Genomic DNA, 23,208 nt, shown 5'->3' with positions numbered 1-23,208 from the left:
TCCTGTTTACAGGTACCCTCCTTTGAGATTGATGCCATGTTCCTAACCTCCCTACACTCCAGGTCCTGAACCCTAAAGCTACAGTCTGGGTTCCCATGCCCCTGCAGAGTTAGTTTAAACCCCCCCCAAGAGCACAGCAAACCTCCCCCCAAGGATACTGGTGCCCCTCAGGTTCAGGTGTAGACCATCATGTTTATAGAGGTCCCACCTTCCCCAGAAAGAACCTCAGTTATCCAGATACCAGAATCCCTCCCTCCTGCACCATCCCTGAGGCCACGCATTTAACTGTTCTCTCTCCCTATTCCTCGACTCTCTATCACATGGCACCGGTAACAAACCAGAGACAACAACTCTGTTTGTTCTAACTCTGAGCTTCCAACCTAGCTCCCTGAAAGCCTGCCTAACATCCTCAGCCCTCTTCCTACCTATGTCGTTGGTGCCAATGTGGACCATGACTTCGGGCTGCTCCCCTTCTCCCTTAAGGACCCGGAAAACACGGAAAATATCTTCCTCAAATTTGAGCGCCCACAGAATTCTGTCACCATTCTCCGCCTACTCCATAATAATACCCATGCCATGGTCTTCACCAACACATTCGCCACATGCATGAGCAGAGTGTGAGAGACAGAACTAAGTAATTCAACCATCAATAAATTTCATCCAAGCCCTGCAGTGCTGCCATATTCAGTCGTGAATGATGGTGAACAATTAAACAACTCATTGCAGAAGGAAGCTCCAAAAATATCTCAAATAATCAACAATGGGGAGCCCAATATACCAGCGCAATCATAAGGCTAAACCCATTCACAGAAACCTTCAAACAGAGATGCTGATGGGTTGATCCATCTGGGCCTCATCTAGCGGGGAATAGCTGGGGCCCTGCCAACGTTCCAGCAATGGGACAAATGGCATGTGCTCCAGAACGTGCTGCAGCCCCTAGTCAAGCAGTTCCTGCTGAGCTACAACACCGGCACCTCCCTGAGGGAGTTGGACATTTCTCCTGGTATGTGCTGTGCATAAAAAGCAGGACAAAGCCAACCCGGCGAATTACTGCTCCATTAATATGATCTCGATCATTAAACTTCGAGGGAAGTTTCATCAAATGTGCTGTGAAACAACACCTGCTTCACAACAACCTGCGCTGTGACGCCCAGTTTGGGATCACCCAGGGCCAATCAGCTCCTGACTTCATTATAGCCTTGGTTCAAACATGGACAGAACGACGTGAATTCCTGAGGTAGGGTGAGTCTGACTGGGCTTAACATTAGGCCGAGTGTGACGTCAGGGAGCCTGAACAAGACTGGAGTGCATGGAAATCATTGGAAACTCTCCGCTGGTTGGAGTTGTCCCTGGCAGAAAGGGAGAATGCTGTGGTTGTTGAAGGTCATTCATCACCACTGCGGGATATCTCTGCAGGATCTTCAGTACTGACCATCTTTAGTAGCTTCATCAATGAGTCTCTCCATCATAGAGTCAGACATGGGAATGTTAGCTAATGATTACACAGTGTTCAGCAGCGTTTGCGAATACTCAGAGACTGAAGCACTCCATATCCAAGTGCAGTGAGACCTGGACAATATCCAGGCTTGGAATGAAAAGTGGCAATTAGCATTCACACCACATAAATGTGAGTGTCAGGTGGTTGGGTGCAAGCCATCCCTTGGTTGTTGTGAACAGCTGAAGCAAGATGCTGTTTGGAACAATCAGTCAGTCTTTCAGAAGCACAGCCAAGTACATAGCATCACACGGATACTGTCATTCATACACCAGATTACTCACATGAGATAGATAGAAGCAATTTAATATGTACTCATATTTGGACTGAAAAACATTTGGAAACAATTTGGAAACAATTGTTCCCATGAAAATGATTAGGTGTGGGATGTTGTATTCAAGGGAAAACTAGTTGGATATTTTTAAAGTGCTTCAGTGAAATAATCATTTGATCCTGGGCGCAATAAACACATTCATCATTTGTGCACTATGCTTTCATTAGATTTCAGTCGAAAAGTTGAACGAAATAAATGGGTGGATTTGTTTCTTGGATAATCAAGAGGTTTTGATCAAAGCATTTATCATCTTTAAGGATGAGACCTTGCTGTTAATGGTCAGTACAATATTGAAAACATCTGCATAAAATTTCTGACTCAAGTGACACACAAGAATGTTGGCTGGGATCATGTCAATCATCAATGAAGATGCACAGTCCTGTTTGGACACTGGTGTTGTGAAGCTGCTTTGCACTGGACATGGTTGATGAGCGATTCAATGTAAGACACCATGTGCTGCAGTATTCCATTAACTTTGGAACACGTTACAAAGGATCTGGTTGAGGTCACAGAATTTCGGAGCTTATGTGGCGCACTCACTGTTGTCAGAACAGCCGACCTTGTGAGACATGGTCATTGGCAGGTCTTTTGTATGAACGGTGAAAATTGCATTGAGCCTTGTGCTAGTCCATTGGCCAATCTGCTTCATGCACTTCCCTCTTGTTCAGGGACATTTCTAATTTGTCTGTTGTGAGGAAATGTTTGAATAACGGTCCAGATCCAGTTTGGAAGCCATCAGGACAGATTTAGGAGCCAGTCCCACTGTACTGGGGGTGTCAGTGTGGTCCAGCAAGAGTACATTGGGATTCAGGCTGTTACTTATTATAGATATGGCAGTGTAAAGGTAGTGTGTTTACCCCACTGAATATGAATCAGCTGTTTTCCACGGGGTTATTGAACTGAGCAATAATCAGCGGGTTACTACAGTTATTAAATTGAGCTATAATTAGGTGTGCGCTCTGACTGTTGAAGTGAATAATAATTAAATCATCTTCAACTGCAAAAGAGAAATAAGGTTTGACTTGATTTTTTTTAAGATTCAAAGAAATACAGAGATGTTAAATCTTTAATGTATACGTCTCACATAATCCAGCAATAATCGAACATAGTCACGTTCACACAATCCCATTTTACAGACAATGTCCCAGAACACTATGATCACCTCAGGGCAGGTCCTGTCTCACTGGCAGGACAGAGGCAGCAGAGGTAACAGCTCCGTGGGATATGATCAAGAGGGGTGTGCCCTAGAAGTGCTCTACATTGATACCAGACCATATGAAGCCTCATGGAATTAGGTTAAACATAGGCACGGAAACATTTTTGAATTTTTCTATTTGAACACAACGTTGAAGATGGAAAGTACAGAGAATGGACTCTGTGTGGGAGGCTTCACTGTCCATCACCAAGAGGGGCTCTGCATCTCCACCTGCTGACTGAGCTGGGAACAGTCCAAAAGGACACAACTGCGGGACTGGGGCTGCAGCAGGCGGTGAGGGAACCAACAAATGGGAAAAGAAACATCATTGACTGCATTGTCCCCAATCTGCCTGCCCCACATTTTATAGGCACTGCATCAAATTGTGGGGCACTATCTCTGTGCTAAAGGGAGGAGACTTCAAACCGATCGAACAACTCATAGCTCAGTGTCTATGAGGTTCAGTAGGCCAACAGCAGCAACAGAAATACACTGTGCATGACTCACAGACAATCTGCCCGACATATCTGATGCACAGGGGATGGGTGTTGAGGTAGAGGGAGAGGCTGGAGCTTTTTTTCCCCCGCATTGCCGGAACCTGAAGGATAATCTTATCGACATTCATAAAATCAGGAGCGGCGTTGATTGAATGAATAGCCAAAATCTTTTTCCGAAGGTTGGGGATCCAAAATTAGAAGGCATAGGTTTAAGGTGAGAGGGGAAAGATTTAAAAAGGACCTGAGGGGCAACCTTTTTCCACAGAAGGTGGTGCGTTTATGAAAAAAGCTGCCAGAGGAAGTGATGGAAGTGAGTACAATTACAACCTTTAAAAGGCACCTCGAGGGGAATATGTATAGAAAGGATTTACAGGAAAATGGCACACCTGTCGATAAATGGGACTACATCAGGTTGAGATGTCTGGTCAGCATGGCCAAGGTGGACCAAAGGGTCTGTTTCTGTGCTGTATAAATCTCTGACTGTATATCTCCCACTCGACCATGACCATCAACCCAGAGGTTCGACCCTGGTTCATTAAAGAGTGTAAAGAGTAGCACCGAATATCAGGATATGAAGGGACAACCCGGTGAAGCTACAAAACAGGGCTACCTGTGTGCACAACAAGTGATGGACAGAGCTAAATGATCACACAATCAATGAAATTCTGTGTTCTTCCCAATGGTGCTGCCTGATCCTGCTTTTTCAGTGTCACACTTTTCGGCGTGCCATATAAACTGTGTCCCATTGCAGGCAGAGGTGGGCCCACACACATACATCAACAACACCAACAGCATTATATCAAATTAAATAGAAGAATATACAGAGAGACAGATAGAGGGAGGTTAACCCCATTTAATGGATATTACACCCGATACAATAGAGAGCCCATTGCACAGAGATACAGACAGAGAGAGGCACACCGACATCGAGACACACATTGAGTCACACACTGAGACACACACACTCAGATAGTCAAACAGAAACAGTCAGTCACACACAGACAGAGGCAGAAACATACATAGACACAGAGACACATTGAGTGTTGATATTAGTCCTTTTGTTCGTACATGTGTGTGACTAATTGTTCGTGTGTGTATGTCTTAGTTTGCTTTAGGTAGACTCCCCAATGTCATCATGGAGGACATTCCATGATATTGACCCAATGACAGTGAAGGAACGGCAATATATTTCCATGTCAGGATGGTGAGATTGGAGGGGATTACTGTCAGTCAGACCTCAGTGTGCATCAGTCAAGGCAGAATGAAGGGTCAGACAGATGTCAGTGAGGAGTCAGAGACAGCAAGGTCCACTCACACATCAGTCCGAGGTTAGTTGGGGTCAGACAGAGGTCAGTTAGGGTGAAATCATGGATCCGTTGAGGATTGGTCAGGGGTCAGACTCCAGATCAGAAGGCTGTGTGTTTAGTTCAGGTCAGCCTCAGTTGAAATGACGGCCTGTCTTTTGCTGAGGCAAGTTGCAGTCCTCTGGAGTCAGCATTGACTTCATTGATGCTCATGTTGTGAGCCCAGTTTGTTTTGTTCCTTGGGACTGAGGTGACGCCAATGATCTGACCAATACTTCACCCTCACATGACTTCAACCCCAAGTTAAAACGATGGAGTTAACTATTAACTACCTTCTGGAACGGCCCAATGAGATACTCAAACATGGAGCGCAGAACAACACGGCACAGGAACAGGCCATTCGGCCCAACATGTCTGTGCCGAACACAATCCCATTCTAAACTAATGCCATTTGCCTGTGCATAGTGTGTATCCCACTATTCCCTGCCTGTTTATGTGTCTGTCTAAATGCCCCAAGGGCAACTACGGCTAACGAACAAACATCAGTCAATTCCTTAGTAACATTTCAAACTTATTTTGTGCAATTCAGTCCGTGACAATGCGAAATGGGAACAGGAGGGATCCTTGGCCACCTTGAAGCTTGCTTTCCGCTCACTGAAATCATCTGCCTCAGTCTTACATTTCGACATATTCCTCAGCACCTCCCCACCCTGAATTCCCTTAGTGTTCCTGAGGATTGGGAGCAAGTTAGATTTGGGCAAAGGAGGGGAAAAGGATTGATGAAGGGGAGGGGTGGAATAGAGTTGAGGAAGAAGCTTACAGGGGACTGACTATAAAAGCTTCTGGACAAATTTTGGAAATAATCCACTTTCGGAGCAAACATAGGAAGGCAGATTCTGATTTTAAAGGTGATCGATTCTGAAAGAGAGTGGTATGAGAGCTGGGGGCCCTTGTACACCAGTCACTGAAGGGAAGCAGACAGGTTCAGCAGACGGTGAAGAAAGGGAATGGTATATTGGCCTTCATAGCGAGAGGATTCACGTACAACAGCAGGGATGGCTTGCTGCAATTGGACACGACCTTGGTGAGGCCACAGCTGAAATCATTGCCTTTGATCTGATTTATTGTTGTCACATGTCCAGAGATACAGTGAAAACTGTTGTTTTGTGTGCTTTACAGGAGATCGTGCATACAAACTGCATCAGTGCAGCAGAACCGAGTGTAGCATATGGTGTTACGGCCGCAGAGAGACAAGGAGAGAGATTAACTATCAGAGTGAGAGAGAAAGAGAGAGAGATTGTATGTGAGAGCGAGCGATAGTCTGTGTGTGAGTGAAAGGGAGAGAGATAATGTGTATGAGACAGAGAGATAGAGTGATGGTGTACGATAGAGAGAGAGAGAGATAGTGAGACAATGTATGGGAGATAGATAGATAGTTTGTAAATGAGAGAGAGAGAGAGAAAGTGAGATGGTGTATGATAGAAAGAGAGGTTAATTGTATATGAGAGAGAGAGAGATAGCGAGATGGTGTATGATAGAGAGAGAGGGATAATGAGATGGTGTATCTGAGAGAGTCAGATTGCGTGTGAGAGGGGATGAGTACATCACATCCACTGCCTTCATTAACGTGTTTTGTCACATCCTCAAAGGATTCAGTCAGGTCTGTGAGGCATGAATTGCCCCTCACAAAGCCATGCTGACTATCTCTAATCAAACTATGGTCTTCCAAGTAATCATAAATCCTATCTCTCAGAATCCTCTTCAATACTTTGCACACCACTGACTGACTGGTCTGTACTTCCCAGGATTAAAATCTTCGAGGAGAAAGTGAGGTCTGCAGATGCTGGAGATCAAAGTTGAAACTTTATTGCTGGAACAGCACAGCAGGTCAGGCAGCATCCAGGGAACAGGAGATTCGACGTTTCGGGCACAGGCCCTTCTTCAGGAATGAGCAGAGAGTGTTCAGCAGGAGAAGATAAAAGGTAGGGAGGAGGGCCACCCGGACGAACCAACCCAACCACCCTGTAGCACAGCATTTCAACTCCCCCTCCCACTCCACCGAGGATATGCAGGTCATTGGACTCATCCACCGCCAAACCACAACAACGCGACGGTCGGAGGAGGAGCGTCTTATCTTCCGACTGGGAACCCTCCAACCACAGGGGATGAACTTGGACTTCACCAGTTTCTTCATCCCCCCTCCCCCCACCTTGTCTCAGCCGAATCCCTCCAGCCCGGCACCGCCTTCCTGACCTGCAGTCTTCTTCTTGACCTCTCCGCCTCCATCCTACTCCGACCTATCACCCTCACCTTGACCTCTTTCCACCTATCACATTTCCAACGCCCCTCCTCCAAGTCCCTCCTCCCTACCTTTTATCTTCTCCTGCTGAACACTCTCTGCTCATTCCTGAAGAAGGGCCTGTGCCCGAAACGTCGAATCTCCTGTTCCCTGGATGCTGCCTGACCTGCTCTGCTGTTCCAGCAATAAAGTTTCAACTTCCCAGGATTATCCCTATTCCCTTTCTTGAACAAAGGAATAACTTTTTCCACCCTCCAATCGTCTGCCACTACTCAGTGGACAGTGAGGATGTAAAGATCATTGCCAAACGTGCAGCAATCTCTTCCCTCGCTTCTTGATGTAACCGAGAGTATAACCAGTCTGCCTGGCAATTTATCTATCCTTATGTTTTCAAACTTTTCAGCACATCCTCCTTCCTAACATTAATCTGTTCTAGCATATCTGAGTGTTTCACGTTGTCCTCAGAAACATCAAGGTCCATCTCAGTATTGCACACTGAAGCAAAATATTCTAATTCCATTTTCCAGCACTTGGGCATAGCCTTGCATGCCATTGGATTCCAACTGCTCATCAAAACAGCACTTACTTTGATCACTCTTTTAGCAGTGAGTTCCAGATAGGTACAATCCTCTGGGTTCAGACATCTCTCAAGGTGGCTCAGGGGTTAGCACTGCTGCCTCACTGCACCAGGGATCTGTGTTTGATTCTAGCCCTCGGACAACTGCCTGTGTGGACTTTGTCCATTCTCCCCGTGTCTGTGTGGGTTTCCTCCGTGTGCTCTGTTCTCCTCCTATAGCCTGAAGATGCCCAGTGTGGGTGGATTGGTCATGCTAAATTGCTCTGCAGTGTCCAGGGTGGGTCACTGCAAACTTGATGTGCCCAATGGCCTCTTTCTGCATTGTAGGGATTCTGTGATTTCTCCTCAAATTCCCTCTCAACCTCCTACTCCTTGTCTTAAAACCGTGTCTCTTAATCATTAAACCCTGTACGAAGGGGAAATGGTTCGTTCTGTCTATGCCCCTTGGAACTGAAGATCAGTCTTGGCACCCCATCCTACCTTCCAGCCCTCACTCCTCCAGCCTTTTCTGTTCTAATGAAAACATTCCAACCTATCCAGTCTCTCTTCATAGCTGAAGTGCTCCAGGCCAGTCAACATGCTGATGAATTTCCTCTGCACCCTCTCGCATGCAATTATATCCCTCCTGTCATGGGGAGACACGAACTGAACAGAGTAATCCATCTGTGGCCTGGCTAACATTACATGTAGTTCTCTAATAACTTCACTGCTCTTGTATTCAATACTTTGACTGAACGTGGCAATTATCTGCTTGCATCAGGCATTTTGGGTGCTGCATATGTTGTGGATCAGACCAGACCCCCTCAAGCTATAATAAGAAGATAGCCGAGACCCTAACTTTCTCGTATTTTGAAGCTATGTGTAAGCTGTTGCAGTCCAGATGCAATTCAATTGGTCAAACTACTCGAGTTTAAGCAAAACACACTTTATTTTACACTACAGTTAAAAATAGACAAAATAAATGGAAAAGAATAGAATTAGCTTAACTGCGACTCTTTTGAAATGTTTAATAATATTCTAGATATTAACTACTTCTAATTAACTGTTACAATATGATAACATCCCACAAACACAGCCTTGGTAAAGACAGCTTCAGTAAAATAGGTCATCTCACATGCAGTGCCAGCAGCAGGAAGTGAACCCCAGGTTCTAACTGTAGCTGGAAAATGAATAAGTGCTTCCATGCCTAGCTTCTGCCGAATGCAAAAACTAAAAACCCTGGTCCTGTGGGAGCTTGACACCACCCATTCAGGCTGCTTCTATTGTTCCAACTTAAAAAAACAACAAGGACTCACAAATTTTTTTTTTATTGGATTTGAGCAGACAGATTGACATCCCTATCTCAATTCTTCTTCCTAAAAAAGGCAGGACAATATGCGCCTCTTAAAGTCTCAGCATTGTCACACTTTGATCATTTAACATAACTCATCCTTCCTGTGGAAGCTCTGTCAATTGCCACGATCTGTGTCATTTCTTTGTTCACACTCCTGGCCGTGGGAACAGTTTCTCCATGTCCTCACTGTCAGAGACCTTCGCCATTTCCAGTGTCACTCATTTCTATGCTGACCCTTCCTATTCTAGGGAGAACCACACCAGCTATTTTGACTTCTCATTAAAGATAATAAAAGAGACCCAAATGAATTAAGACAGAGACTGAATTAAAATGGTGAGGGTAGGTGAAGATTAACAGTGACAACATAGTGACTGTGGGATCCTGCAATAGCAACTGACAAATAGACCAGCAATAATTGTGACTGGGGAGGACTAGTACTTTGTTAATATTAGCTCAGGTTATGTGAGAGACTGCTGTCGAGCCGTGACCAATGACACTATAAAGAAATTATAATCTTAATATTCTTTCAGTTCTACCAGTTGTTGTGGGTCAGCAGAAATGTGCATTGAAGTTACAAGCAGATTTTATTGAATGGTCCAGCAGATTGGAGGGGCTGAATGGCCTACTCCTACTTCTAATGTAGGTCCTCACTCAATTCCAATATTGAAAACACAGACATGACAGGCACCAGGGGGTGCGAATGTGTTCACAAGTCAATCTCTGTGCAATTCAGAACACAATGCAGTACAATATAAAGGAACCGTTCACAAGCACAGGAGATGTTCGTATGTGGCATCTTAAAAGTTACAGCCCTGCATAAAACCGTGCTCATAAGTATGACCATTTGTAAGTCAGACATTCACAGCCCTGTATCTTTAAAGACGTGAATTTTCTAGGAGAAAGTGAGGACTGCAGATGCTGGAGATCAGAGCTGAAAATGTGTTGCTGGAAAAGCGCAGCAGGTCAGGCAGCATCCAAGGAGCAGGAGAATCGACGTTTCGGGCATGAGCCCTACTTCCTGAAAAAGGGCTCATGCCCGAAACGTCGATTCTCCTGCTCCTTGGATGCTGCCTGACCTGCTGCGCTTTTCCAGCAACACATTTTCAGCCAAGACGTGAACCTTGTAAGGTGGCTAGGATCTGGCGGTAGAAGATCCTTTCACACCTGGCAGAGATTTTCCTGCACATCCAAACACCTCATCTACTGTGTCCATTGCTCTCTATGTGGGGAGTCAGGACGCCAACATGAGGAACATTTCAGGGAACATCTCTGGGACCCACGTATCAAACAACTCCATGCCCCGTGGCTGAACACTTCAATTCTGCCTCCCACTCCACCAAGGACATGCGAGCCCTAGGCCTCTCCATAGTCAAATCCAAGGAACTCGACGCCTGGAGGAAGAAGGCCTCATCTTCCGCCTTGGGATCCTCCAATCACATGGCATCAATGTCGACTTCACCAGTTTCCTCATGTCCTCTCCCCCACCTCATCCCAGATCCAACCCTCCAACGCGGCACCACCCTTTTGAAATTTCGCACATGTCTATCTTGCTTCCTACCAATCCACTCCACACTCCACTCCGACCTGTCAACATCTCCCCACACCTGTATCTACCTATCACCTTCCAAGCTACTTCACCTCAGCCCCAACGACTTCATCCCCCTCCTATTTATCTCTTAGCTCCCTTCCCCAAGTCTGACATTCCTGATGAAAAGTTTATGCCTGAAACATTGACTCTCTTGCTCCTCAGATACTTCCTGACTTGCTGCGCTTTTCTAGTGCCACACTTTTTAGCTGTGAAATTAAACTGCCAACATTACTTCATTAGAAGGTATCTGGAGTTGTTGAAGAAATTTTCTGGAGTTGGACCTTGAGTACCAAAAGTCTTTATTATATGGCCATGGGGAGTATGTTGTCCCTCACAAAGTGAGACAGGAGTAGTCCAAAGTAATATGAAAGGTTACAGGTTATATCACATTTTAGGTGTGGGGGGATGACTGTTAGTCACAGAAGTCATAGAGTCTGGTGACGTCAACGGTCAACCCCTGTTATTGCCACAGAATGAGCCAGACATCATTATGAAAGCAGAATTAGTCTGACTTCTGGGGAGGATTACGGAATCTTAGGCAGTTGCAAGGTTATTTTAACAAAATAGTTACAACAGCACTTCTTCAAAATAGTACGTCAGCAATCTGTGCTTTCACTTGAGAGACCAGGTATGTGACAAAATGGCTGCCAGGCAGAGTGTGTCAAATTTTCTTCCACAGGAATGTAACAATATTCTTGCGTCAGAACGACATAGGAAGGGAAAACTTTGAGATTCTGAAGGGAGATTACAGAGAGTTAGGCAGAAATTTAAAAAGGAGGTCCTCAAGGGTAGTAATATCTGGATTACTCCCAGTGCTACGAGCTAGTGAGGGCAGGAATCGGAGGATCGAGCAGATGAATTCATGGCTGAGGAGCTGGTGTATGGGAGAAGGATTCACATTTTTGGATCATTGGAATCTCTTTTGGGGAAGAAGGATGGATTGCACTTAAATTGGAAGGTGACTGATATATTGGCAAGGAAATTTGCTACAACTGCTTGGGAGGATTTAAATTAGTAAGGTAGGGGTGGGGGTGGGGGTGGGATCCAAAGAGATAGTGAGGAAAGAGATCGATCTGAGATGGGTACAGCTGAGAACAGAAGTGAGTCAAACAGTCAAGGCAGGCAGGGACAAGGTAGGACTAATAAATTTAACTGCATTTATTTCAATGCAAGGGGCCTAACAGGGAAGGCAGATGCACTCAGGGCATGCTTAGGATCATGGGACTGGGATATCATAGCAATTACAGAAACATGGTTCAGGGATGGGCAAATGCTACAGGAAGGATAGAAAGAGATGCAAGAGAAGAGGGGGAGTGGCATTTTTGATAAGGGATAGCATGACAGCTGTGCTGAGGGAGGATATTCCTGGATATACATCCAGGGAAGTTATTTGAGTGGAACTGAGAAATAAAAACGGGATGATCACATTATTGGGATTGTATTATAGACCCCCCCAGTAGTCAGAGGGAAATTGAGAAACAAACTTGTAAGGAGATCTCAGCTATCTATAAGAATAATAGGGTAGTTGTGGAAGGGGATTTTAACTTTCCAAACACCGACTGGGACTGCCATAGTGTTAAAGGTTTAGATGGAGAGGAATTTCTTAAGTGTGTACAAGGCAATTTTCTGATTCAGTATGTGGATGTACCTACTAGAGAAGGTGCAAAACTTGATCTAGCGACTCCACTTTCAAGGAGGTTTAAACCTGCACTCCAAGGTCTCTTTGTTCAGCAACACTCCCTAGGATATGACCATTAAGTGTATAAGTCCTGCTAAGAATCACTTTCCCAAAATGAAGTACCTCGCATTTATCTGAATTAAACTCCATCTGCCACTTCTCAACCCATTGGCCCATCTGGTCCAGATTCCATCTGAGGTAACCCTCTTCGCTGTCCACTACACCTCCAATTTTGGTGTCATCTGCAAACTTACTAACTGTACCTCTTATGCTCGCATCCAAATAATTTATGTAAATGACAAAAAGTAGAGGGCCCAACACCGATCTTTGTGGAGAGGTCATGTTGCGGCTATACAGGACATTGGTTAGGCCAAAGATGTTGCGAAACTTGAAAGGGTTCAGAAAAGACATACAAGGATGTTGCCAGGGTTTGAGGATCTGAGCTACAGGGAGAGGCTGAACAGGCTGGGGCTGTTTTCCCTGGAGCGTCGGAGGCTGAGGGGTGACCTTATAGAGGTTTACAAAAATTATGAGGGGCATGGATAGGATAATTAGGCAAAATCTTTTCCCTGGGGTCAGGGAGTCCAGACTAGAGGGCATAGGTTTAGGGTGAGAGGGGAAAGATATAAAAGAGACCTAAGGGGCAACTTTTTCACGCAGAGGGTGGTACGTGTATGGAATGAGCTGCCAGAGGATGTGGTGGAGGCTGGTACAATTGCAACATTTAAGAGGTATTTGGATGGATATATGAATAGGAAGGGTTTGGAGGGATATGGGCCGGGTGCTGGCAGGTGGGACTAGATTGGGTTGGGATATTTGGTTGGCATGGACAGGTTGGACCGAAGGGTCAATTTGCATGCTGTACATCTCTATGACTCTATGACTCTAAGTATTTCACTAACATAAATTACAGCACAATATTGAGAACCATTCACAATTCCTCAGACACTGAGGCGGTCCATGTCCAAATGCAGCAAGACCTGGACATTACCCAGGTTTGAGCTGAAAAGTAACAAATGCCAGGCAATGACCATCTCTGACAAGAGAGAATCTAACCCTTCAGCGTTGAATAGTGTATCCATCACTGAGTCCTCCACTATCAACATCCTGAAGGTTACCATTGAACAGAAAATGAACTGAACTGAACCACGTCAACACAGTGACTCCAAGGCCAGGTCAGAGCTGGGAATACAACAGCAACAAACTCAGCTCCTGGCTCCCCAAAGCCTGCCCATCATCTACAAGGTACATCTAAAGAATGTGATGGAACATTCCCCACTTGCATGCATGAGTTCCTCTCCAAATACATTCAAGAAGCTCAACGCCATTCAGGACAAAGAAGCCCACTTGACTGGCACCACATCGATAATCATTCAATCTCACAAGTACCGACACCCAGTAGTAGCAGGGTAACCTATTTACAAGATGTACAGCAGAAATGCACCGAGGAACCTTAGACTGAATCTTTTAAACCCAGGACCACTTCCATACAGAAGTACAAGGGCAGCATATCAATGGGAACACTGTCCCATTACAAGTTCCCCTCCAAGCCACTCCCCATCCAGACTTGGAATAAATCACTACTCCTTCACTGTCACTGGGTCCAAATTAGGGAACTCCTTCCTGATAGACCCTGTGAATCTACCACAGCACATGGACTGCAGTGGTTTTTAAGAAGGCAGCTCACCACCACCTTCTTACGGTTCAACTAGGGATAGGCAACGAATGCTGGCTGGCCCGATACCCACATCCCTGAGAGAATGAAAAGGATGTGAGCACTCATTGTGATGTTCCCACGACGGAGCACTTGATAAATGCATTTGCATTCTTTGAGGATGTAAGACAGTAAATGCAGAAATGGAAAGCAGCAAGTGTTCTTAAGAAAACTCACATTGGTCTCAAAATGTTAACTCTGCTTCCCTCTCCACAAATGCTGCCAGATCTGCTGAGTTTCTTCAGAACTTTCTGTTTTTAAACTGATAGATGTAATGTGTTTGGATTTCCAAATGCTGTTCCATAAGTTACACACAAAAGATTACTCCAGGGGTCCCCAGTTTAGACGATGAGACCATAAGATATTGAAGTAGAAATTATGCCATTCTGCCTTCGAATCTGCTCCACCATTCAGTCATGGCTGGGAGGTGCCTCGCTCCCATTCTCCTGCTTTCTCCCTGTAACCCTGGATCCCCTTGATCCTTCATTTCAGTTTAGGACTGCCTGAGTTATAAACAAATACACTTACAAATAAAATCCCACATTAATGTTAATTTTAATATTTTGACATATAAGTATTTACTGGTACACATTGATTATCCAAGAATCTCCAGTAGACAAGATAAGCACAAGTGGATTTGACGACCATCTCTTCACATATATACAGGGCTGGATACCTAACAGAGAACAGAACTGAATAGCTCTCATGTTCAGGGGACAGAACTGTAACTACATATAATGATGTTACAGATCGGAACTGGGATCCCAGTTTTTTACAATCTATGTTAATGTTAGTGGGCAACAGTTTTGGGTACAACAAGGGGAAATGTGACGCTGTCTACTTTGACAATAAATACAGCAGATCCCCAGTATTATTGAACTGAGAGAGGACGAAAAACTGCAGCACGGAGGGATCTGGTCAATCTCATTTGTGTATCACAAAAGGTCGGTGAATATGCCATGTTTTTTGAAGGGTAGGTCGTGCCTCATAAACTTTATTGAGTTCTTTGAGAAGGTGATCAGACAGGTGGATGAGGGTAAAGTGGTTGATGTGATGTGTAAGGAGTTTAGTAAAATATTTGATAAGGTTCCCCATGGTAGGCTATTGCAGCAGTACGGAGGCACGAGTTTGAGGGTGATTTAGCAGTTTGGTTCAGAAATTATCTAATTGAAAGGTGGTGGTTGATGGGAAATGTTCATCCTGGAGTTCACTTACTAGTGGTGTACCACAAGGATCTGTTTTGGGGCCATTATAAATGACCAAGATCAATGATTAGAAGGATGGATTAGTAAATTTTCTGATGCCTGTAAGGTCGGTGGAGTTGTGAATAGTGCAGAAGGATGTTTCAGGTTACAGAGGGACATAGATAAGCTGCAGAGCTGTGCTGAGAGGTGGCAAACAAAGTTGAATAGGGAAAAGTGCGAGGTGTTAGACTTTGGAAGGAGTAACAAGAATACAAAGTACTGGGCTATTGGTAAGATCCTTGGTAATGTGGATGAGCAGCGATCTCCGTGTCCATGTTTACAGATCCCTGAAAGTTTCCACCCAGGTTGATAGGGTTGTGAAGAAGACATACGGTGTGTTAGCTTTTATTGGTAGATGGATTGAGTTTTGGAACTGTGTGATCATGCTGCAGCTTTTAAAAATTCTGGTGCAGCCGCTCTTGGAGTATTGTATGCAGTTCTGGTCACCACATTATAGGAAGGAAGTGGAAGCTTTGGAAAGGGTTCAGAGGAGACTTACCAAGGTGTTGCCTGGTATGGAGGGAAGGTCTTATGAGGAAAAGCTGAGGGACTTTAAGAGAAGTAGGTTGAGAGGTGACTTAATAGAGGAATACATGATGATTAGAGGATTTGATAGGGTGGACAGTGACAGCCTTTTTCTTCATATCGTGATGCGTGGCACAAGGGGACATAGCTTTAAAGTGAGGGTTGATAGCTATAGGACAGATGTCAGAGGTTGGTTCTTCAGAGAGTAGTAGGGGCGTGGAATGCCCTGCCTGCAATAGTAATAGACTCGCCAACTGTAAGGACATTTAAATGATTATTGAATAAATATATGGATGAGAATGGAATAGTGTAGATTCGATTAGCTTCAGATCGGTTTCCAGGTTGGTGCAACATTGAGGGCCGAATAGCCTGTACTGTCCTGTGTTGCTCTATGTTCTATGTTCTAAGTAATCAGTTTGGCGAATGAGCTGCTGGCCTTTGTTGTGAAGGCCATGGCATGGGAAATTAGGGATGGATTGCTACCACTGTACAGAGCACAGGAAGTCTGCACCAAGAATATTGACTGCAGTGCTCACCATCATGAATGAGGCCCAATGTTGGATTGGAGGCAGTTGAGAGAAGGCTCACTTGGCTGAGTGCTGAAGTGAAGAGATTTATCTCAGGATCAAAGGTTGAGCAGTTTGGGCCTGAACTTATTGTTAGACAAATTTCATGCAGGCAATCTTGGAAATTTGAACTAATTAACTGTGAGCTTGGAATGAACATCAAAACATTAGAAAGTATGTGCAGGTGGAGACCATTCTGCCATTCAAGCCTACTCCACCATTCAACCTGTTCGTCCAACTGAGTCCCCCTCGTTGTTCCCAAATTGTTTGATGCCTTTAACCCTCAGGAATTTAGCTAACTCATTCATGGAGACATTCAGTGTTCTAACCTTCACTGCCTTTTGGGACAGAGAATTCCACAGATTCAATAATCTCTGAGTCAAGACATTTCTCCTCATCTGAATCTGAAATTTCCTCCCCTTTGATTCATCATTCATATTATCCTGGGAAGTCCGTCCTGTTTTAATCATGGACAATTGGGGATTGGTGTTAATCAGTGTCATTGAACAATCACACTCAGGTACTCGCCTGCACTCAGACACATTTCTACAGAGCAAAGGATATTATATACTGAGTTATCATGTCATTCTAAAACCACAAAAGGACAGACATTTTGCTTTGCAAATCAGCTGAAGAGAGAAATGAAGACAAGGAATAATCATTGAACCAAAATCGAAAGGAGATCGTTCATGTGATGTAATGGACTCACAGACATTAACAGCACAGCACAGAAGGAGGCATCCAGCCCATTGTGTGCATACCATCCCCAAAGACCCGACTGCTCTGCATTTACCAGCTTTTAGTCCTGAAGGCAATGGCGCATCAAGTGAATATCTAAATACTTCATATGGAACTTTTTAAAACATCATCCTGCTCAGATGATTCAAATCTGCAGTGGTTTGTACCTGGAGACTCCTGGTCCAAATGTATGGATGCTACAACTGCAAATTAAGAGTCCACCCAATGTATCTTATGTAGTGAAAGAGTTTGTGACACAACCACCATTTCAAGCAGGGAGTCCCAAACTCTTTCCACACGCTGAGTGAAAAATAATTGGCCACAAATCTCCTCTCAGCCTCTTACTCCTTACCTGAAATTAATGACCTGCTCCCTCCCATGATTTGGATGAGGAAGTGGATGGGTGGGTTAGTAAGTTTGCCAATGACGTGAAGGTTGGTAGGAGTTGTGGATGGTGTGGAGGGCTGTTGTAGGTTGCAACGGGGCATTGAGAGGATGCAGAACTGGGCTGAGTAGTGGCAGATGGAGTTCAACCTAGAAAAGTCAAATTTGAATGCAGATTACAGGGTTAAAGGCAGGATACTTAGCAGTGTGGAGGAACAGATGGATCTTGGATTCCATGTCCATAGATCCCTCAAAGTTCCCACCCAAGTTGATAGGGTTGTTAAGAAGCCGTATGGTTTTTGGCATCTTTTCGCAGGTGGACTGAGTTTAAGAGACAAAAGATCTATAGAGCCCTGGTTAGACCACATTTGGAATATTGTATTGCGTTCTGGTCACCTCATTATAGGAAAGGATGGAAGCTTTAGAGAGGGTGCAGAGAGGACTTACCAAGATGCTCTCTGAACTGGAGGGCAAGTGTTATGAAGAAAGCTTGAGGGAGCTAGGACTTTTTTCATTGGAGTGAAGAAGGATGAGAGGTGACTTGATAGAGGTGTACAAGCCAATGAGGGGCATCGATACAGTGGATAGCCAGAGACATTTTCCCAGGGCATATATTCCTACCATAAGGGGGCATAATTTTAAGGTAATTGGAGGAAGGTTTAGGGTGACGTCAGATGTTGGTTCTTTACTCAGAGAACGGTGGATGCGTGGAATGCACTACCGGCAGTGGTAATAGAGTCAGATACATTAGAGACATTTAAGCAACTCTTGGATAGGCACATGGAAATTAACACAATGAAGGGTATGTAGGTTAACCTGATCTTAGAGTCGGATAAAAGGCCAGCACAACATCAAGTGCCGAAGTGCCTGTACTGTGCTGTACAGTTCTATGCTGTACGTTCTATGTAAGGTGATGAGAGGATAGAAATACCTGTTGGATATTTTCCAGAAAATTGAATAAACATCAATAGAAATATTCTGTGATTGAGAAGAAAACCTTGAGCTTGATGTTAAAACATTTCAATAAATATACCAAGGGATGTCTGAGATATTTGTATATATTCATCATAACACCGTAAAGGTTTTAGAGCAACTCAAGGACAAATCTTCTAGACTGTTCATACAGAGATTATTACTGCAGCCATTCAATTCGAAAAATATACACATGACAAGATGAGAAAATGAAATTGCCATTGCATTTTTGTGGCTTTGATGAAGGAAGATGGAGGCGTTCAGTGATGGGGAGAAAAGGTACTGAAATGGGCTGCTGTAGTGAACGTGTAGGGTGTTATGGACCAGGCCAGACCCACTCAAAACATTTCAAGAAGGTAGCCCAGACACTAACATTGCTATTTGATTTTAAGCAAGTGAACCACGGATATTCCAGGAGTGAACCAGCTGGTCAGACTACTTGGCTTGAAACAAAACAGAATTTATTGACAAGATTACTGATTCAAACTCAAATGTTATGAAGTACCTCTTCATCTTCATAACACAGAGAACAGCAAACGGAATACCGACTAACTTACCCTATCTGACAACCCAACAGACTATCCCAACTTATTGGTGTTGTTTAGGTGGTGTATTTTGTCCTGGTTTTTTTTTTATATGAAGTGAGGTTTTAAGACAGATGCACGGAGTTGTCCATTTAAATCTATTAAAGTAAACAGTTTGTGAGGCCTTGGGTATTTTTTAAAAGTTGGAACAATAGAAGCAGCCTGAATGAGTGTGGTCACACTCCCACAGAGCTAGGAGTTTGAGTTTTAGTTTTTTCAGTAGCAGTTGCTGAGTTCTTGAAACTAGGTTTGGAAGCTGCAGTGCACCTTTTCCTGCTACTCTCTCTCTCTCTCTGATATTTTCTTTTTTTTTTGTTGATATTTTCTCTCCTCGACTGGAGAATTGCATGTGAGGCAATCTATTTTACTGAATTTTCCTTTGCCAAGGGTGTGTTGATCGGATGTTACTGTAATGAAACAGTTCCCATTTAGTCATTCAAAAATCTATTGTTCTGGTATGTTTTTCAATCGAGTTATTATCCAAATTCCTTCTTTCTTCTTTTGTATTTAATTATAGTTTGTGAAAAAGGCTGCTTTGTTTCAAGTCTAAAAGTTTGAACAAATGAATTTCATCTGGAATGCAATTCCTGGCACTAGTCTTAAAATAAAAATAGTTAAAGTCGAGGCTATCTTCTTAATATTTTTAGTCTGATCCATAACTCCATCAAGCTATTTCTTTTCATAACTCAACCCTCAACCAAAGGGAGCAGACGGACTCTGTTCACGCTAACCATCCCCCTCAGAATATCATACACCTCAATCATATCCCTCTGTTTTCTCTGTTGCAAATAAGACAATCCATGGTGGCACAGTGGTTAGCACTGCTGCCTCACAGCACCAGGGTCCCAGGTTTGATTCCACCCTCAGACGTAGTGTTGGGTGCATCAGTCAGAGGGAAATGGATTTGGGTAGGTTACTCTTCGGAGGTTGTGTGGACTGTTTGCCCTGAAGGGCCTTGTTTCCACACTGTCGGGAATCTAATCCATCTAGTCTTCATTCCCAATTTCTCCATCCCACGTAAGATCCTGATGAGCCTCCTCTGTATCCCTTCTCATGCGATCAGATCCTTATTGTAATGCAGCGATCAGAACTACACACAGTACTCCATCTGTGACCTGACCCATGTTCTGTACAGCTCCAGCATTACCTCCTTGCTCTTACACTCAACACCACAGTCGATGATAGCACATATCCTATATACCTTCTTAAAAATCCGTTTCACTTGCTTGGGCGACTTCATGGATCGAAATAATTGGATAGCCTTGTCTTGGTGACCAACATGTAAATATATGAATGAGGCCTTTCAGCCCCTCTAGCCTGCTCCGCCATTCATTCATACTAAGGCTGATCAACTCGCTGTCTCAACTCCACATTGTTAATTAACATCCGTGAACATATTAAATGACAGAGGAGCCGAATGGGCTCCTCCTGCTCCTATTTTCTGTGTTTCCAGAATGTCTCCTACTCCTTAACTCAGTTGCTGGTCAAGAATCTATCAACCTCTTCATTAACAGCAATCAAATATTCCAAATATTAATGATCCTCTGAGTGAAAGCATTTTCTCATCCCTCCTTTATGAAGTGGGTGACACCTTATTTTAAAACTGCTACTGTCAGTTCCATTCTATCCTACGGCATTTCGAAAGCTGCCCAGCCAAGGTCACGTTTGGATATATTTGTTTCATGAGCCCCCCCTCTCATTCTCCTAAACTCTAATCAATACAGGCCAACCTGTCTGACATTTCCTGATAGAAATACACCCATCCCTCTCCCAGGTATCCCTTGGGTTAACTTTCTCCAAGCTGTTTATAATCTATATTCATCCTTCCTTCAATCCAAAGATGGAAATTGTGCACAGTATTTCAGATATGGCCTCAACAATGTTAATAAGCTGCAGTCAAACATCTCAACTCATATATTCCATTGCACTTAAAACATGCAACTTGCCTTCCTAATCATTAGCTGTATCTAAGTAATAACTTTATTTGTGATTCAGGACATCCAGATCCCCCAGTACTTCACATTTCTCTCTTCATTTAAATAATATTCTGTCCTTCTATTCTTCATGTCAAACGTGTACATGTTTGAATGTCATAACTTATGTTGGACTTTATTAACTTATGTCGGACAATTCCCGCCTCGGGCAACTGTCTGTGTGGAGTTTGCACATTCTCCCCGTGTCTGCGTGGGTTTCCTCCGGGTGCTCCGGTTTCCTCCCACAGTCCAAAAATGTGCAGGTTAGGGTGAATTGGCCATGCTAAATTGCCCGTAGTGTTAGGTAAGGGGTAAGTGTAGGGGAATGGGTCTGGGTGGGTTGCTCTTCGGAGGGTCAGTGTGAACTTGTTGGGCCAAAGGGCCTGTTTCCACACTGTGGGGAATCTAATCTAATCTAATGTTTGATGAAGAAATTCACAGAGGACATGAAAACTGGTAAGGTGGTAAATATTAAGTTGGTAAATAATGCTGAGGGTAGCCATAAACTGAAGGAGGATACCAATGGACTGGTCAGCTGGATAGAGCAATGGCAAAAGGAATTCAACCCAGAAAGGTGTGAGGCAATACACTTGTGGAGGGCGAGTAAGGTAAGAGATTACACGATGAATGGTAGGACCCAGGAGAGTACTGTAGGTCAGAGGGACTTGGTGCTCTTATCTGCAGATACAGTGCAAAAAAGACAGGTGGTTAAGATGCATGTTGGATATTCATCTTTATTAGCTGATGAACAGAGTACACATTATCGAAAGGATGTGTTTACACTAGAGAGGATGCAGAGGAGATTAATAACAATGCTGCATGGGCTGGAGGGTCTGAACTGTGGGGTAAGATTGGGCAGGCTTGGGTTGTTTTTCCTGAAGTAGTGATGGTAGAGACGTGTCTAAGGTTATGAATGGCATAGATATGATGGATAGCAAGGCACTTTTTTCTGTTACTGGAGGGGTCAATAACCAGTTGTCATAGATTTAAATGAAGAAGTAGGTAACTAAAAGGAAATGTGAGGAGAAATGTCTTTACTCAGAGGGTGGTGGGAGTCCAGAATTCACTGCCTGAAGGTGTTTGCATCAGAAATTTGCATAAAACATAGGCAGTTGTGTTATAACCTGCCCGATTTATTTTAAAATTTGAATTTGAAATAATTACATATGGAACGTTTGTCTGTCAAAGCTTAATGATTAACTTGTAACTGTTTCTGTAGACAAGTTGCTTCCTTTTCAAACAGTTTTTGAGAGTTACCAGGACAGACGATTGTGTTTGGTTTTACGTTGGAATGTTTCGTGACTTAGCAAGTTAGGCCATTGTGTATTAAAGTTGCTCAAACTTTAGAAGGTGAGTTTGTTTTCAAGCTTAATGCAAACACCCCAAAGCTTAGAGGGAGAAACTTTTATTCAATTTTGTTTTGAATTGGACACTTCAGTGAAGCCCTTGCGTGGATCTGATTATACAGTATAGAGCATTGCTCCTGAGAAGGGGAGAAAGCAGATTACCTTCGTGTAAAGAATTAATGATAGTCGCAGATAGGATATGTTGAGATGAAACTTGAAAATGAGTTTGCTTCAACCCAGCTGTAGGAGAGCTCCAGGAATAAGTGTCAGAGATTCTAGTCCAGAAGCTACAGTCACAGTACCTTAAACAGCCCCAGCCTGTTCAGTCTCTCCCTGTATCTCAGATCCTCCAACCCTGGCAACAGCCTTGTAAATCTTTTCTGAACCCTTTCAAGTTTTACAACATCTTTCCGATAGGAAGGAAACCAGAATTGCACGCAATATTCCAACAGTGGCCTAACCAATGTCCTGTACAGTTCGCAACATGACCTCCGAACTCCTGTCATCAATACTCTAACCAATAAAGGAAAGCATACCAAATGCCTTCTTCACTATCCTATCTACCTGCGACTCCACTTTCAAGGAGCTATGAATCTGCACTCCAAGGTCTCTTTGTTCAGCAACACTCCCTATAATCTTACCATTAAGTGTATAAGTCCTGCTAAGATTTGCTTTCCCAAAATGCAGCACCTCGCATTTATCTGAATTAAACTCCATCTGCCACTTCTCAGCTCATTGGCCCATCTGGTCCAGATCCTTTTGTAATCTGAGGTAACCCTCTTCGCTGTCCACTACACCTCCAATTTTGGTATCATCTGCAAACTTACTAACTGTACCTCTTATGCTCACATCCAAATCATTT

This window comes from Chiloscyllium plagiosum, unplaced genomic scaffold (genome assembly GCF_037043375.1).
Source record: "Chiloscyllium plagiosum isolate Xiang-an unplaced genomic scaffold, Cpla_swu_hap1 HiC_scaffold_44, whole genome shotgun sequence".
NCBI lineage: Eukaryota > Metazoa > Chordata > Chondrichthyes > Orectolobiformes > Hemiscylliidae > Chiloscyllium > Chiloscyllium plagiosum.
Note: the sequence above shows the minus strand (reverse complement) of the source record.